The following is a 10,000-nucleotide window of genomic DNA, read 5'->3' on the forward strand; positions in this document are numbered from 1 at the left end:
TTTAGTACTTCGAAATTTATATCATATCCGAAGGGTGTCCCGGAATGATGGGGATATTCTTATATATGCATCTTGTTATTGTCGGTTACCAGGTGTTCACCATATGAATGATTTTTATCTCTATGTATGGGATGTGTATTGAAATATGAAATCTTGTGGTCTATTGTTACGATTTGATATATATAGGTTAAACCTATAACTCACCAACATTTTTGTTGACGTTTAAAGCATGTTTATTCTCAGGTGAATATTAAGAGCTTCCGCTGTTGCATACTAAAATAAGGACAAGATTTGAAGTCCATGTTTGTATGATATTGTGTAAAAACTGCATTCAAGAAACTAATTTCGATGTAACATATTTGTATTGTAAACCATTATGTAATGGTCGTGTATAAACAGGATATTTTAGATTATCATTATTTGATAATCTACGTAAAGCTTTTTAAACCTTTATTTATGAAATAAAGGTTATGGTTTGTTTTAAAAATGAATGCAGTCTTTGAAAAACGTCTCATATAGAGGTCAAAACCTCGCAACGAAATCAATTAATATGGAACGTTTTTAATCAATAAGAACGGGACATTTCAGTTGGTATCAGAGCGTTGGTCTTAGAGAACCAGAAAATTTGCATTAGTGTGTCTTATCGAGTTTGTTAGGATGCATTAGTGAGTCTGGACTTCGACCGTGTTTTCTTTAAAAATGATTGCTTAACATTTTTGTTGGAAACTATATATTTTTAACATATGAATATTATGTGATATATTAATCTCTTAACGTGTTTGATATTATGTGATAAATGTCTACCTCTAGAACAAGTCCCATTGACTCACCTAATAATAATGAAGAGTCAAATGTAAATTGGAATGATTTGTGGACTGATTCACAAGTTCCCGAAGAGGAACCGGAAGAAGAGTCGGAACCGGAAGAAGAATCGGAACCGGAAGAAGAATCGGAACCGGATGAAGAAATAGAACCGGTGGGGGAAATAATAAAACGGTTAAGTAAAAGAAAATCCTCAACCAACCGACCAAAGTTAATTATGGTCAATGGTGTTTCTGCCAAGGAAGCAAAATATTGGGAGGATTACCAATTCTCCGATGAATCGGATTCCGACGAGAATTCCGATGATGTTATAGAAATTACCTCAACTGAATTTAAAAAGGCAAAAGAAAATAATAAGGGAAAGGGCATAAAAATAGAGAAATATAATTCCAACCCCGATGAACTTTATATATATCGTCAACCCCCGAAGTCCTTAAGTTGTAACAATGACCCGGGAACCTCTAAACCACCAGGTTTTTCTAAACCAATGTGGACAACGACGGCTCGTATTAGGGGAACATCATATATCCCTAGAAACTTGGCAAAACGAACCAAAACCGAAGAAGAAGAAACGAGCGAGTCGGAATAAGATAGTTGTATTCGTGTGGTGTAATATATGTAATATAGTGTTCTTATGCTTTATGATATATGTAAAAATTGCTTGTATTAATAAGTATTTTTTTATGAAACTAACTCTTGTCTATTTTACAGTTTAAAAACACAAAATGGATAGACAACCCAATATTTTAAGAGACCTACCCGGAGACATGATTGATGAAATCTTGTCTAGAGTCGGCCAGAATTCTTCGGCACAACTATTTAAGGCGAGATCAGTTTGTAAGACATTCGAAGAACGTTCCAAGAATGTCTTGGTTTATAAGAGACTTTCGTTTGAAAGATGGGGGAAATCACATTGGGAAACCCATAAGTTACGATGTGTTTACTTTGACGCATATATTGCGGGGAACCCAAATGCTATTTTACGCAACGGGTTAAGAAATTATTTTGACTCAATATATCCGAATATTGGACTTCGTGATTTAGAAAAAGCGGCTAACATGCAACATAAAGAAGCATGTTATGCTTACGGATTAGTAATGTTCGCTTCTCACCAAAGTGAGAACAAGAACATCGGGCTACAACTATTAAACAAAACGTTTCCACAAGTGACGGAGTCGGTAATTGGGGTAAGAAATGAGGTTTTTAGATTATTACGGGACTGTTGGACATTACGTAACCCTCGTCCCTTTGATGACGTTACAACACGCTGTCTTATCAACGGCCATAACGGTTATGTTGCACAAGACCAAGGATGGGAAGTAGTCCTAGTAAAACCAGAATGCATGACTTGTTTCTGGACGTATGAATTACGTGTCTTTATTGCCTTTGCCGAACGACTTGTGTACTAGCTAGAATTGTCTTCACAACTATCTTGTATCAAAGTTATTGTGTGCTATATTTCATGCTTTATGTAAAATAAGCGGTATTGTAAGTTTGTAAAATATTGTATAAAAGTTTGAACGCGAAATATTATTACAATCAGTTTTTCATATAGAATTGTAGTAGTTGAATTGTATATTAGCTACTAAGTATGAACTTAACGGGTAGGTACTACCCGAATTTAAACTTATAAAACGCTAATATGAAGAAAAAGCTTTTATAAATGAGTTCATATTATGCTACGAAATACTATTAACTACTCCTAATATTCTGTATGATTAACTTGTTCCATTTAACTATTTTGAAGGAAATGGCACCGACTACTCGACACACCGTGAATATGAATGAAGAGGAATTCCGTACTTTTCTAGCTTCAAACATAGCCGCAGTACAGGCTGCGCTACATACCAACAATAACCTTGGATCTAGCAGTACAGGAAATCGTGTAGGATGCACCTACAAAGAATTCACTGCCTGCAAACCTTTGGAATTTGATGGAACCGAAGGACCGATCGGATTGAAACGGTGGACCGAGAAGGTTGAATCGGTGTTTGCCATAAGTAAGTGTACTGAAGAGGACAAAGTGAAGTACGCTACGCATACCTTCACAGGTTCTGCGTTAACATGGTGGAATACCTATCTAGAGCAAGTGGGACAAGATGATGCGTACGCACTATCGTGGTCAGCATTCAAGCACTTGATGAACGAGAAGTACCGTCCCAGAACCGAGGTCAATAAGCTCAAGACAGAACTTAGAGGGTTACGAACCCAAGGATTTGATATTACCACGTACGAAAGACGATTCACAGAATTGTGCCTATTGTGTCCGGGAGCATTCGAAGATGAGGAAGAGAAGATCGACGCGTTTGTGAAAGGATTACCGGAAAGAATCCAAGAAGATATAAGTTCACACGAGCCCGCCTCCATACAACAGGCATGTAGAATGGCTCACAAACTAGTGAACCAGATTGAAGAAAGAATTAAAGAACAGACTGCTGAAGAGGCCAATGTGAAGCAAGTCAAAAGAAAGTGGGAGGAAAACGGTGATAAGAATCACCAATACAACAACAACAGTAATTACAACAATAATCGCAACAATTATCGCAACAATCGCAACATCAATCGCAACTACAACAAACGGCCCAACAACAACAACAACAACAACAACAACAACAGCAACAGCAACTACAACAATCATCCCAACAACAATAATAACCGCAACAACAACAACAATCAGAAGCAGCTATGCCAAAGGTGTGAAAAGAATCACTCGGGGTTCTGCACCAAATTTTGCAACAAGTGTAAAAGAAATGGTCATAGCGCGGCGAAGTGTGAGGTCTACGGACCAGGGGCTAATAGAACGAAAGGAACAAATGGTGTCGGAACGAGTAATGGCGGAGCAAGTAGTGTCGGAGCAAGTTATGCCAATGTAGTTTGTTATAAATGTAGAAAACCAGGCCACATTATTAGAAATTGCCCGAACCAGGAGAACACGAATGGACAAGGCCGTGGAAGAGTTTTCAATATTAATGCGATAGAGGCACAGGAAGACCCGGAGCTTGTTACGGGTACGTTTCTTATTGACAATAAATCTGCTTACGTTTTATTTGATTCGGGTGCGGATAGAAGCTATATGAGTAGAGATTTTTGTGCTAAATTAAGTTGTCCATTGACGCCTTTGGATAGTAAATTTTTACTCGAATTAGCAAATGGTAAATTAATTTCAGCAGATAATATATGTCGGAATCGAGAAATTAAACTGGTTAGCGAAACATTTAAGATTGATTTGATACCAGTAGAGTTAGGGAGTTTTGATGTGATAATCGGTATGGACTGGTTGAAAGAAGTGAAAGCGGAGATCGTTTGTTACAAAAATGCAATTCGCATTATACGAGAAAAAGGAAAACCCTTAATGGTGTACGGAGAAAAGGACAACACGAAGCTACATCTTATTAGTAATTTGAAGGCACAAAAACTAATAAGAAAAGGTTGCTATGCTGTTCTAGCACACGTCGAGAAAGTACAAACTGAAGAAAAGAGCATCAATGATGTTCCCATTGCAAAAGAATTTCTCGATGTATTTCCGAAAGAATTACCGAGATTACCCCCACATCGATCCGTTGAATTTCAAATAGATCTTGTACCAGGAGCTGCACCAATAGCTCGTGCTCCTTACAGACTCGCACCCAGCGAGATGAAAGAACTGCAAAGCCAATTACAAGAACTTTTAGAGCGTGGTTTCATTCGACCAAGCACATCACCGTGGGGAGCTCCTGTTTTGTTTGTCAAGAAGAAAGATGGTACATTCAGGTTGTGTATCGACTACCGAGAGTTGAACAAACTTACCATCAAGAACCGCTACCCACTACCGAGAATCGACGACTTATTTGATCAACTACAAGGCTCGTCTGTTTATTCAAAGATTGACTTACGTTCCGGGTATCATCAAATGCGGGTGAAAGAAGATGATATTCCAAAGACTGCTTTCAGAACACGTTACGGTCATTACGAGTTTATGGTCATGCCGTTTGGTTTAACTAATGCACCAGCTGTGTTCATGGACCTTATGAACCGAGTGTGTGGACCATACCTTGACAAGTTTGTCATTGTTTTCATTGATGACATACTTATTTACTCAAAGAATGATCAAGAACACGGTGAACATTTGAGAAAGGTGTTAGAAGTATTGAGGAAGGAAGAATTGTACGCTAAATTTTCAAAGTGTGCATTTTGGTTGGAAGAAGTTCAATTCCTCGGTCACATAGTGAACAAAGAAGGTATTAAGGTGGATCCGGCAAAGATAGAAACTGTTGAAAAGTGGGAAACCCCGAAAACTCTGAAACACATACGCCAGTTTTTAGGACTAGCTGGTTACTACAGAAGGTTCATCCAAGACTTTTCCAGAATAGCAAAACCCTTGACTGCATTAACGCATAAAGGGAAGAAATTTGAATGGAATGATGAACAAGAGAAAGCGTTTCAGTTATTGAAGAAAAAGCTAACTACGGCACCTATATTGTCATTGCCTGAAGGGAATGATGATTTTGTGATTTATTGTGATGCATCAAAGTAAGGTCTCGGTTGTGTATTAATGCAACGAACGAAGGTGATTGCTTATGCGTCTAGACAATTGAAGATTCACGAACAAAATTATACGACGCATGATTTGGAATTAGGCGCGGTTGTTTTTGCATTAAAGACTTGGAGGCACTACTTATATGGGGTCAAAAGTATTATATATACCGACCACAAAAGTCTTCAACACATATTTAATCAGAAACAACTGAATATGAGGCAGCGTAGGTGGATTGAATTATTGAATGATTACGACTTTGAGATTCGTTACCACCCGGGGAAGGCAAATGTGGTAGCCGATGCCTTGAGCAGGAAGGACAGAGAACCCATTCGAGTAAAATCTATGAATATAATGATTCATAATAACATTATTACTCAAATAAAGGAGGCGTAACAAGGAGTTTTAAAAGAGGGAAATTTAAAGGATGAAATACCCAAAGGATCGGAGAAGCATCTTAATATTCGGGAAGACGGAACCCGGTATAGGGCTGAAAGGATTTGGGTACCAAAATTTGGAGATATGAGAGAAATGGTACTTAGAGAAGCTCATAAAACCAGATACTCAATACGTCCTGGAACGGGGAAGATGTACAAGGATCTCAAGAAACATTTTTGGTGGCCGGGTATGAAAGCCGATGTTGCTAAATACGTAGGAGAATGTTTGACGTGTTCTAAGGTCAAAGCTGAGCATCAGAAACCATCAGGTCTACTTCAACAACCCGAAATCCCGGAATGGAAATGGGAAAACATTACCATGGATTTCATCACTAAATTGCCAAGGACTGCAAGTGGTTTTGATACTATTTGGGTAATAGTTGATCGTCTCACCAAATCAGCACACTTCCTACCAATAAGAGAAGATGACAAGATGGAGAAGTTAGCACGACTGTATTTGAAGGAAGTCGTCTCCAGACATGGAATACCAATCTCTATTATCTCTGATAGGGATGGCAGATTTATTTCAAGATTCTGGCAGACATTACAGCAAGCATTAGGAACTCGTCTAGACATGAGTACTGCCTATCATCCACAAACTGATGGGCAGAGCGAAAGGACTATACAAACGCTTGAAGACATGCTACGAGCATGTGTTATTGATTTCGGAAACAGTTGGGATCGACATCTACCGTTAGCAGAATTTTCCTACAACAACAGCTACCATTCAAGCATTGAGATGGCGCCGTTTGAAGCACTTTATGGTAGAAAGTGCAGGTCTCCGATTTGTTGGAGTGAAGTGGGGGATAGACAGATTACGGGTCCGGAGATTATACAAGAAACTACCGAGAAGATCATCCAAATTCAACAACGGTTGAAAACCGCCCAAAGTCGACAAAAGAGCTACGCTGACATTAAAAGAAAAGATATAGAATTTGAAATTGGAGAGATGGTCATGCTTAAAGTTGCACCTTGGAAAGGCGTTGTTCGATTTGGTAAACGAGGGAAATTAAATCCAAGGTATATTGGACCATTCAAGATTATTGATCGTGTCGGACCAGTAGCTTACCGACTAGAGTTACCTCAACAACTCGCGGCTGTACATAACACTTTCCACGTCTCGAATTTAAAGAAATGTTTTGCTAAAGAAGATCTCACTATTCCGTTAGATGAAATCCAAATCAACGAAAAACTTCAATTCATCGAAGAACCCGTCGAAATAATGGATCGTGAGGTTAAAAGACTTAAGCAAAACAAGATACCAATTGTTAAGGTTTGATGGAATGCTCGTAGAGGACCCGAGTTCACCTGGGAGCATGAAGATTAGATGAAGAAGAAATACCCGCATCTATTTCCAGAAGATTCGTCAACACCTTCAACAGCTTAAAATTTCGGGACGAAATTTATTTAACGGGTAGGTACTGTAGTGACCCGAACTTTTCCATGTTTATATATATTAATTGAGATTGATATTTACATGATTAAATGTTTCCAACATGTTAAGCAATCAAACTTGTTAAGACTTGATTAATTGAAATATGTTTCATATAGACAATTGACCACCCAAGTTGATCGGTGATTCACGAACGTTAAAACTTGTAAAAACTATATGATGACATATATATGGATATATATATATAGTTAACATGATACTATGATAAGAAAACATATCATAAAGTATATTAACAATGAACTACATATGTAAAAACAAGACTACTAACTTAATGATTTTTAAACGAGACATATATGTAACGATTATCGTTGTAAAGACATTTAATGTATATATATCATATTAAGAGATATTCATACATGATAATATCATGATAATATAATAATTTAAAATCTCATTTGATATTATAAACATTGAGTTAACAACATTTAACAAGATCGTTAACCTAAAGGTTTCAAAACAACACTTACATGTAACGACTAACGATGACTTAACGACTCAGTTAAAATGTATATACATGTAGTGTTTTAATATGTATTTATACACTTTTGAAAGACTTCAATACACTTATCAAAATACTTCTACTTAACAAAAATGCTTACAATTACATCCTCGTTCAGTTTCATCAACAATTCTACTCGTATGCACCCGTATTCGTACTCGTACAATACACAGCTTTTAGATGTATGTACTATTGGTATATACACTCCAATGATCAGCTCTTAGCAGCCCATGTGAGTCACCTAACACATGTGGGAACCATCATTTGGAAACTAGCATGAAATATCTCATAAAATTACAAAAATATGAGTAATCATTCATGACTTATTTACATGAAAACAAAATTACATATCCTTTATATCTAATCCATACACCAACGACCAAAAACACCTACAAACACTTTCATTCTTCAATTTTCTTCATCTAATTGATCTCTCTCAAGTTCTATCTTCAAGTTCTAAGTGTTCTTCATAAATTCCAAAAGTTCTAGTTTCATAAAATCAAGAATACTTTCAAGTTTGCTAGCTCACTTCCAATCTTGTAAGGTGATCATCCAACCTCAAGAAATCTTTGTTTCTTACAGTAGGTTATCATTCTAATACAAGGTAATAATCATATTCAAACTTTGGTTCAATTTCTATAACTATAACAATCTTATTTCAAGTGATGATCTTACTTGAACTTGTTTTCGTGTCATGACTCTGCTTCAAGAACTTCGAGCCATCCAAGGATCCATTGAAGCTAGATCCATTTTTCTCTTTTCCAGTAGGTTTATCCAAGGAAATTAAGGTAGTAATGATGTTCATAACATCATTCGATTCATACATATAAAGCTATCTTATTCGAAGGTTTAAACTTGTAATCACTAGAACATAGTTTAGTTAATTCTAAACTTGTTCGCAAACAAAAGTTAATCCTTCTAACTTGACTTTTAAAATCAACTAAACACATGTTCTATATCTATATGATATGCTAACTTAATGATTTAAAACCTGGAAACACGAAAAACACCGTAAAACCGGATTTACGCCGTCGTAGTAACACCGCGGGCTGTTTTGGGTTAGTTAATTAAAAACTATGATAAACTTTGATTTAAAAGTTGTTATTCTGAGAAAATGATTTTTATTATGAACATGAAACTATATCCAAAAATTATGGTTAAACTCAAAGTGGAAGTATGTTTTCTAAAATGGTCATCTAGACGTCGTTCTTTCGACTGAAATGACTACCTTTACAAAAATGACTTGTAACTTATTTTTCCGACTATAAACCTATACTTTTTTTGTTTAGATTCATAAAATAGAGTTCAATATGAAATCATAGCAATTTGATTCACTCAAAACGGATTTAAAATGAAGAAGTTATGGGTAAAATAAGATTGGATAATTTTTCTCATTTTAGCTACGTGAAAATTGGTAACAAATCTATTCCAACCATAACTTAATCAACTTGTATTGTATATTATGTAATCTTGAGATACCATAGACACGTATACAATGTTTCGACCTATCATGTCGACACATCTATATATATTTCGGAACAACCATAGACACTCTATATGTGAATGTTGGAGTTAGCTATACAGGGTTGAGGTTGATTCCAAAATATATATAGTTTGAGTTGTGATCAATACTGAGATACGTATACACTGGGTCGTGGATTGATTCAAGCTAATATTTATCGATTTATTTCTGTACATCTAACTGTGGACAACTAGTTATAGGTTATTAACGAGGACAGCTGACTTAATAAACTTAAAACATCAAAATATATTAAAAGTGTTGTAAATATATTTTGAACATACTTTAATATATATGTATATATTGTTATAGGTTCGTGAATCAACAGTGGCCAAGTCTTACTTCTCGACGAAGTAAAAATCTGTGAAAGTGAGTTATAGTCCCACTTTTAAAATCTAATATTTTTGGGATGAGAATACATGCAGGTTTTATAAATGATTTACAAAATAGACACAAGTACGTGAAATTACATTATATGGTTGAATTATCAAAATCGAATATGCCCCTTTTTATTAAGTCTGGTAATCTAAGAATTAGGGAACAGACACCCTAATTGACGCGAATCCTAAAGATAGATCTATTGGGCCTAACAAACCCCATCCAAAGTACCGGATGCTTTAGTACTTCGAAATTTATATCATATCCGAAGGGTGTCCCGGAATGATGGGGATATTCTTATATATGCATCTTGTTATTGTCGGTTACCAGGTGTTCACCATATGAATGATTTTTATCTCTATGTATGGGATGTGTATTG

The sequence above is a fragment of the Rutidosis leptorrhynchoides genome, chromosome 10 (assembly GCF_046630445.1).
Source record: "Rutidosis leptorrhynchoides isolate AG116_Rl617_1_P2 chromosome 10, CSIRO_AGI_Rlap_v1, whole genome shotgun sequence".
In the NCBI taxonomy this organism is placed as follows: Eukaryota; Viridiplantae; Streptophyta; class Magnoliopsida; order Asterales; family Asteraceae; genus Rutidosis; species Rutidosis leptorrhynchoides.